Source organism: Arachis stenosperma, chromosome 5, assembly GCF_014773155.1.
Source record: "Arachis stenosperma cultivar V10309 chromosome 5, arast.V10309.gnm1.PFL2, whole genome shotgun sequence".
NCBI classification, from domain to species: domain Eukaryota; kingdom Viridiplantae; phylum Streptophyta; class Magnoliopsida; order Fabales; family Fabaceae; genus Arachis; species Arachis stenosperma.
In genome coordinates, this window is record NC_080381.1 from 44,198,449 (window position 1) to 44,207,116 (window position 8,668).

Below are 8,668 nucleotides of genomic sequence, written 5' to 3' on the forward strand. Positions count from 1 at the left end.
CCAAAACAATTGCTCTTTTAGAGGAGGACCATTGGAGGACCCGAACTAACATCTATCCACTTTCTTGAGGATCTGTGACACAGTTAAAAGCAATGGAATGCACCCTGACATATACAAGTTGCTATTATTCCCATTCTCTCTCAGGGACAAAGCCACTCAATGGCTAGAAACATTTCCAAAGGAGAGCATCAACACTTGGGATGATTTGGTGAGCAAGTTTCTTGCCAAATTTTATCCCCCTCAAAGGATCATAAGATTAAAGACTGAGGTACAGACATTCACCCAAATGGATGCTGAAAATCTATATGAGGCATGGGAAAGATATAAGGCTCTGTTGAGGAAATGCCCACCAGAGATGTTCACTGACTGGGACAAGCTGCAGAACTTCTATGAAGGACTTACTCTGAAGGCTCAAGAGGCACTTGATCACTCAGTTGGAGGATCATTGCAATTAATGAAAACTGCAGAGGAAGTTCAAAACCTCATTGATATGGTGGCCAACAACCAATATTTCTTTGCTCACCAAAGGCAACGCCAACCATCACAGAGGAAGGGAGTGCTAGAATTGGAAGGAGTGGATACAATTTTGGCTCAACACAAGGTGATGCAGCAGCAGATTCAGCAACAATTTGAGTAAATGGCCAAAAGGATTGATGGCCTACTGGTGTACAAAATTGTGATCAATACTTTTCACAACTCAAATAATCCCCGGTAATGAATCCAAAAACTTGGTGTTCAATACCATGGCATAAACACAACTTCGCACAAGTAACCAGCAAGTGCACTGGGTCGTCCAAGTAATAAACCTTACGCGAGTAAGGGTCGATCCCACGGAGATTGTTGGTATGAAGCAAGCTATGGTCACCTTGTAAATCTTAGTCAGGCAGACTCAAATGGGTATAGATGATGAATAAAACATAAAGATAAAGATAGAGGTACTTATGTAATTCATTGGTGAGAGCTTCAGATAAGCGTATGAAGATGCTTGGTCCCTTCCGTCTCTCTGCTTTCCTACTGTCTTCATCCAATCCTTCTTACTCCTTTCCATGGCAAGCTTATGCAAGGGTTTCACCGTTGTCAGTGGCTACCTCCCATCCTCTCAGTGGAAATGTTCAACGCACCCTGTCACGGCACGGCTATCCATCTGTCGGTTCTCGATCAGGCCGGAATAGAATCCAGTGATTCTTTTGCGTCTGTCACTAACGCCCCGCCTTCAGGAGTTTGAAGCACGTCACAGTCATTCAATCATTGAATCCTACTCAGAATACCACAGACAAGGTTAGACCTTCCAGATTCTCTTGAATGCCGCCATTAGTTCTTGCCTATACCACGAAGACTCTGATCTCACGGAATGGCTGGCTCGTTTGTCAGGCGAGCACTCGGTTGTCAGGCGATCAACCATGCATCGTGTATCAGGAATCCAAGAGATATTCACCCAATCTAAGGTAGAACGGAGGTGGTTGTCAGTCACACATTCATAGGTGAGAATGATGATGAGTGTCACGGATCATCACATTCATCAAGTTGAAGAACAAGTGATATCTTGGACAAAGAACAAGCGGAATTGAATAGAAGAACAATAGTAATTGCATTAATACTCGAGGTACAGCAGAGCTCCACACCTTAATCTATGGTGTGTAGAAACTCCACCGTTGAAAATACATAAGAACAAGGTCTAGGCATGGCCGTGAGGCCAGCCTCCCAAAGTGATCAAAAGATCTAAAGAACAAAAGATTCCAAAGATCCGAAGATCCAAATACAATAGTAAAAGGTCCTATATATAGAGAACTAGTAGCCTAGGGTGTACAGAGATGAGTAAATGACATAAAAATCCACTTCCGGGCCCACTTGGTGTGTGCTTGGGCTGAGCAATGAAGCATTTTCGTGTAGAGACTCTTCTTGGAGTTAAACGCCAGCTTTTATGCCAGTTTGGGCGTTTAACTCCCATTTTGGTGCCAATTCCGGCGTTTAACGCTGGGAAATCTGAAGGTGACTTTGAACGCCGGTTTGGGCCATCAAAGCTTGGGCAAAGTATGGACTATCATATATTGCTGGAAAGCGCAGGATGTCTACTTTCCAACGCCGTTGAGAACGCGCCAATTGGGCTTCTGTAGCTCCAGAAAATCCACTTCGAGTGCAGGGAGGTCAGAATCCAACAGCATCTGCAGTCCTTTTCAGTCTCTGAATCAGATTTTTGCTCAGGTCCCTCAATTTCAGCCAGAAAATACCTGAAATCACAGAAAAACACACAAACTCATAGTAAAGTCCAGAAAAGTGAATTTTAACTAAAAACTAATAAAAATATACTAAAAACTAAACCAAATATACTAAGAACATACTAAAAACAATGCCAAAAAGCGTACAAATTATCCGCTCATCACAACACCAAACTTAAATTGTTGCTTGTCCCCAAGCAACTGAAAATCAAATAAGATAAAAAGAAGAGAATATGCAATGAACTCTAAAAACATCTATGAAGATCAGTATTAATTAGATGAGCGGGGCTTTTAGCTTTTTGCCTCTGAACAGTTTTGGCATCTCACTTTATCCTTTGAAATTCAGAATGATTGGCTTCTTTAGGAACTCAGAATCCAGATAGTGTTATTGATTCTCCTAGTTAAGTATGATGATTCTTGAACACAGCTACTTATTGAGTCTTGGCCGTGGCCCAAAGCACTCTGTCTTCCAGTATTACCACCGGATACATACATGCCACAGACACATAATTGGGTGAACCTTTTCAGATTGTGACTCAGCTTTGCTAGAGTCCCCAATTAGAGGTGTCCAAGGTTCTTAAGCACACTCTTTTCTTTTTTTTTTTCGTTTTCTCTTTCTCTTTTTTTTTTCGTTTTTTTTTTGTATTCACTGCTTTTTCTTGCTTCAAGAATCATTTTTAATGATTTTTCAGATCCTCAGTAACATGTCTCCTTTTTCATCATTCTTTCAAGAGCCAACATTCATGAACCACAAATTCAAAAGACATATGCACTGTTTAAGCATACATTCAGAAAACAAAAATATTGCCACCACATCAAAATAATCAAACTGTTATAAAATTCAAAATTCATGCAATTCTTTCTTCATTTTTTTTTTCAAGAGAGGTGATGGATTCATAGGACATTCATAACTTTAAGGCATAGACACTAAGACACTAATGATCACAAGACACAAACATAGATAAACATAAGCACTAATTTTCGAAAAAAAACAAGAAAATAAAGAACAAAGAGATTAAAGAACGGGTCCACCTTAGTGATGGCGGCTTGTTCTTCCTCTTGAAGGTCTTATGGAGTGCTTGAGCTCCTCAATGTCTCTTCCTTGCCTTTGTTGCTCCTCTCTCGTGATTCTTTGATCTTCTCTAATTTCATGGAGGAGGATGGAATGTTCTTGGTGCTCCACCCTTAGTTGTCCCATGTTGGAACTCAATTCTCCTAGGGAGGTGTTGATTTGCTCCCAGTAGTCTTGTGGAGGAAAGTGCATCCCTTGAGGCATCTCAGGGATCTCATGATGAGAGGGGTCTCTTGTTTGCTCCATCCTTTTCTTAGTGATGGGCTTGTCCTCATCAATGGGGGTGTCTCCCTCTATGTCAACTCCAACTGAATAACAGAGGTGACAAATGAGATGAGGAAAGGCTAACCTTGCCAAGGTAGAGGACTTGTCCGCCACCTTATAAAGTTCTTGAGCTATAACCTCATGAACTTCTATTTCTTCTCCAATCATGATGCTATGGATCATGATGGCTCGGTCTAGAGTAACTTCGGACCGGTTGCTAGTGGGAATGATTGAGCGTTGGATAAACTCCAACCATCCTCTAGCCACGGGCTTGAGGTCATGCCTTCTCAATTGAACCGGCTTTCCTCTTGAATCTCTCTTCCATTGGGCGCCCTCTTCACAAATGTCAGTGAGGACTTGGTCCAACCTTTGATCAAAGTTGACCCTTCTAGTGTAAGGATGTTCATCTCCTTGCATCATAGGCAAGTTGAATGCCAACCTTACATTTTCCGGACTAAAATCCAAGTATTTTCCCCGAACCATAGTAAGCCAATTCTTTGGATCCGGGTTCACACTTTGATCATGGTTCTTGGTGATCCATGCATTGGCATAGAACTCTTGAACCATTAAGATTCCGACTTGTTGAATGGGGTTGGTAAGAACTTCCCAACCTCTTCTTCGGATCTCATGTCGGATCTCCGGATATTCACCCTTTTGAGTGAAAAAGGGACCTCGGGGATCACCTTCTTCAAGGCCACAACTTCATAGAAGTGGTCTTGATGCACCCTTGAGATGAATCTCTCCATCTCCCATGACTCGGAGGTGGAAGCTTTTGCCTTTCCTTTCCTCTTTCTAGAGGTTTCTCCGGCCTTGGATGCCATAAATGGTTATGGAAAAACGAAAAAGCAACGCTTTTACCACACCAAACTTAAAAGGTTTGCTCGTCCTCGAGCAAAAGAAGAAAGAAAAGAGTAGAAGAAGAAGAAATGAGGAAGAAGGGAATGGCTTTTGTGTTCGGCCAAAGAGGGTGAGAAGTGGTGTTTAGGTTGTGTGAAAATGAAGGGGTGAAGAAGGGTTTATATAGGAGAGGGGGGCTCATGGTTCGGTCATGTATGGATGGGTTTGGGAGGGAAAAGTGGTTTGAATTTGAAGGGTGAGGTAGGTGGGGTTTTGTGAAGGATGGATGTGAGTGGTGAAGAGAAGATGGGATTTGATAGGTGAAGGGTTTTTGGGGAAGAGGTATTGAGGTGATTGGTGAATGGGGAAGAAGAGAGAGAGTGGTGGGGTTGGTGGGGATCCTGTGGGGTCCACAGATCCTGAGGTGTCAAGGAAAAGTCATCCCTGCACCAAATGGCATGCAAAATCACGTTTTGAGCCAATTCTGGCGTTAAACGCCGGGCTGGTGCCCATTTCTAGCGTTTAACGCCAGGTTCTTGCCCTTTCCTGGCGTTTAACGCCAGTCTGGTGCCCCTTTCTGGCGTTAAACGCCCAGAATGGTGCCAGACTGGGCGTTAAACGCCCATCTGCTAACCTTACTGGCGTTTAAACGCCAGTAGGTTCTTCCTCCAGGGTGTGCTGTTTTTCTTCCTGTTTTTGCTTCTTCAATTGATTTTGTGACTTCTCATGATCATCAACCTACAAAATAAAATAGAATAACAAAGAAAAATATATAAAATATAACATTGGGTTGCCTTCCAACAAGCGCTTCTTTAATGTCATTAGCTTGACAGATGGCTCTCATGGAGCCTCACATTTTCTCTGAGCAATGTTGGAACCTCCCAACACCAAACTTAGAGTTTGACTGTGGGAGCTCTGTTTGACTCTGATTTGAGAGAAGCTCTTCATGCTTCCTCTCCATGGTGACAGAGGGATATCCTTGAGCCTTAAACACAAAGGATTCTTCATTCACTTGAATGATCAGTTCACCTCTATCAACATCAATCACAGCCTTTGCTGTGGCTAGGAAGGGTCTGCCAAGGATGATGGATTCATCCATGCACTTCCCAGTCTCTAGGACTATGAAATCAGCAGGGATGTGATGGTCTTCAATCTTCACCAAAACATCCTCTACAAGTCCATGAGCTTGTTTTCTTGAGTTGTCTGCCATCTCTAATGAGATTCTTGCAACTTGCACTTCAAAGATCCCTAGCTTCTCTATTACAGAGAGAGGCATGAGGTTTACACTTGACCCTAAGTCACACAGAGCCTTGTTGAAGGTCATGGTGCCTATGGTACAAGGTATGGAGAACTTCCCAGGGTCCTGCCTCTTTTGAGGTAATTTCTGCCTAGACAAGTCATCCAATTCTTTGGTGAGCAAAGGGGGTTCATCCTCCCAAGTCTCATTTCCAAATAACTTGTCATTTAGCTTCATGATTGCTCCAAGGTATTTAGCAACTTGCTCTTCAGTGACATACTCATCCTCTTCAGAGGAAGAATACTCATCAGAGCTCATGAAAGGCAGAAGTAAGTCCAATGGAATCTCTATGGTCTCATTTTGAGCCTCAGATTCCCATGGTTCCTCATTGGGGAACTCAGTGGAGGCTAGTGCACGCCCATTGAGGTCTTCCTCAGTGGCGTTCACTTCCTCTCCTTCCTCTCCAAATTCGGCCATGTTGATGGCCTTGCACTCTCCTTTTGGATTTTCTTCTGTATTGCTTGGGAGAGTACTAGGAGGGAGTTCAGTAATTTTCTTGCTCAGCTGTCCCACTTGTGCCTCCAAATTCCTAATGGAGGACCTTGTTTCAGTCATGAAACTTTGAGTGGTTTTGATTAGATCAGAGACCATAGTTGCTAAGTCAGAGGGGTTCTGCTTAGAATTCTCTATCTGTTGCTGAGAAGATGATGGAAAAGGCTTGCCATTGCTAAACCTGTTTCTTCCACCATTATTGTTGTTGAAACCTTGTTGAGGTCTCTGTTGATCCTTCCATGAGAAATTTGGATGATTTCTCCATGAAGAATTATAGGTGTTTCCATAGGGTTCTCCTAGGTAATTCACCTCTTCCATTGAAGGGTTCTCAGGATCATAAGCTTCTTCTTCAGATGAAGCATCCTTAGTACTGCTTGGTGCATTTTGCATTCCAGACAGACTTTGAGAAATCAAATTGACTTGTTGAGTCAATATCTTGTTCTGAGCCAATATGGCATTCAGAGTATCAATCTCAAGAACTCCTTTCTTCTGACTTGTCCCATTGTTCACAGGATTCCTTTCAGAAGTGTACATGAATTGGTTATTTGCAACCATTTCAATTAGCTCTTGAGCCTCTGTAGGCGTCTTCTTCAGATGAAGAGATCCTCCAGCAGAGCTATCCAAAGACATCTTGGATAGTCCAGACAGACCATCATAGAAAATTCCTATGATGCTCCATTCAGAAAGCATGTCAGAAGGACATTTTCTGATCAATTGTTTATATCTTTCCCAAGCTTCATAGAGGGATTCTCCTTCCTTCTGTCTGAAGGTTTGGACTTCCACTCTAAGCTTACTCAATTTTTGAGGTGGAAAGAACTTTGCCAAGAAGGCATTGACTAGCTTTTCCCAAGAGTTCAGGCTTTCTTTAGGTTGTGAGTCCAACCATGTCCTAGCTCTGTCTCTTACAGCAAAAGGGAATAGCATAAGTCTGTAGACCTCAGGGTCAACCCCATTAGTCTTGACAGTGTCACAGATTTGCAAGAATTCAGCTAAAAACTGATGAGGATCTTCCAATGGAAGTCCATGGAACTTGCAATTCTATTGCATTAGAGAAACTAATTGAGGCTTAAGCTCAAAGTTGTTTGCTCCAATGGCAGGGATAGAGATGCTTCTCCCATAGAAGTCGGGAGTAGGTGCAGTAAAGTCACCCAGCACCTTCCTTGCATTGTTTTTGTTGTTTTTGGCTGCCATGTCTTCTTCTTTGAAGATTTCTGTTAGGTCCTCTACAGAGAGTTGTGCCTTAGCTTCTCTTAGCTTTCGCTTCAAGGTCCTTTCAGGTTCAGGGTCAGCTTCAACAAGAATGCTTTTGTCTTTGTTCCTGCTCATATGAAAGAGAAGAGAACAAGAAAATATGGAATCCTCTATGTCACAGTATAGAGATTCTTTGAGGTGTCAGAAGAAAAGAAAAATAGAAGACAGAGGTAGAAAATTCGAACTTATCAAGAAAAATGGAGTTCGAATTGTGCATTGAGGAATAGTGTTAGTCCATAAATAGAAGGATGTGAGAGGAGGGAAGGTAATTTTCGAAAATCAAGTAAAAGAATTTGAAAACATTGTGAAAAACATTAATTTATTTTCGAAAATAAGAGTGGGAAAGAAATCAAGTGATTTTTGAAAAAGACTTTGAAATTAGAAATCAAAAAGATATGATTGAAAACTGTTTTGAAAAAGATGTGATTAAAAAGATATGATTGAGAAGATATGAATTGAAAACAATTTTAAAAAAGATTTGATTTTAAAAATTAATGACTTGCCTAACAAGAAAAGATATGATTCAAACATTAAACCTTTCTCAACAGAAAAGGCAACATACTTGAAATGTTCAATCAAATCATTAATTGTTAGCAAGTATCTTTGAGAAAGGAAAGAAATTGATTTTGAAAACATTTGATTGAAAAGATATGATTTGAAAAAGATTTGATTTTGAAAAACTTTGAAAACTTGAAAAAAAATTGATTTGAAAACAAAATCCTCCCCCTTGTGCCATCCTGGCGTTAAACGCCCAGAATGGTGCACATTCTGGCGTTTAACGCCCAATGCACTACCTTTTTGGGCGTTAAACGCCCAACCAGGCACCCTGGCTGGCGTTTAAACGCCAGTCTGTCCTTCTTCACTGGGCGTTTAGAACGCCCAGCTTTTTCTGTGTAATTCCTCTGCTGCATGTTCTGAATCTTTAGTTCCCTGTACTATTGACTTGAAAATAGAACCAAGATCAAATAAACAATGCATGCAAGACACCAAACTTAAAATTAGACACTAGACTCAACAAGAAACATAAAATCTTTTTTTTTTATGGTTTTGAAATTTTTTTGTGTTTTTTCGAAAATTATATGGAAATAGAAAATAAAAGTTTTAGAATTCTTAATTTGGATTCCAGGAATCATTGCAATGCTAGTCTAAGACTCCGGTCCAGGAATTAGACATGGCTTCACAGCCAGCCAAGCCTTCAAGGAAAGCTTCGGTCCAAAACACTAGACATGGCCAATGGCC

The 8,668-nt window shown here is 41.4% G+C and overlaps 1 non-coding gene across 1 annotated transcript; it reads left to right on the plus strand.

Annotated features, from left to right (window-relative positions):
• Window positions 1–6,862: 6,862 nt before the first annotated feature.
• Window positions 6,863–6,970, plus strand: LOC130984188 (small nucleolar RNA R71). The gene has a single exon (XR_009088138.1). It is a non-coding gene; the product is annotated as a small nucleolar RNA R71 (small nucleolar RNA).
• Window positions 6,971–8,668: the final 1,698 nt, after the last annotated feature.